Below are 515 nucleotides of genomic sequence, written 5' to 3'. Positions count from 1 at the left end.
TTTTTTATTATTGTGACAAGTCATGACTTTTCAACTTATTAAATTTAAATAACCTTTTTCTCAATTTAAAAATCGAATACATCTGGTTTTCAATAACCGTTTCTTTAATAACCATTTTTATTAATTGAGTTATGACAACAGATTGTATATCTGTTGCATCAGATAACCCATCTGTTTCAACAGATATACCATCTGTTGCTATAAATCGATCATCTGTTTAAGGAGCTTTTTTGATTTCTTCTAACTGATTCATCAGTCGCAACAGATGAGGAATTTGATGCATCAACAACATATTTTGTTTTTGTTTGTTGAATGTGTTTAGACAAAAGTCACAGTCACGACTATTCATTCACTTTTTTCTTAACAATCATATCATCATATATCTTAACTAAATTAATCCAATGTTGTGACTTTTTAAAAATTAAATAATCTTTCTTTTACGATTATAATATCATTTAGTTCCTTATTATTTATTAACGAACCATTTTTAGGGAAATTTCTCATCATGACTTTTC

This window comes from Capsicum annuum, chromosome 1 (genome assembly GCF_002878395.1).
Source record: "Capsicum annuum cultivar UCD-10X-F1 chromosome 1, UCD10Xv1.1, whole genome shotgun sequence".
Taxonomy (NCBI): Eukaryota; Viridiplantae; Streptophyta; class Magnoliopsida; order Solanales; family Solanaceae; genus Capsicum; species Capsicum annuum.
This window is presented reverse-complemented; position numbering follows the sequence as displayed.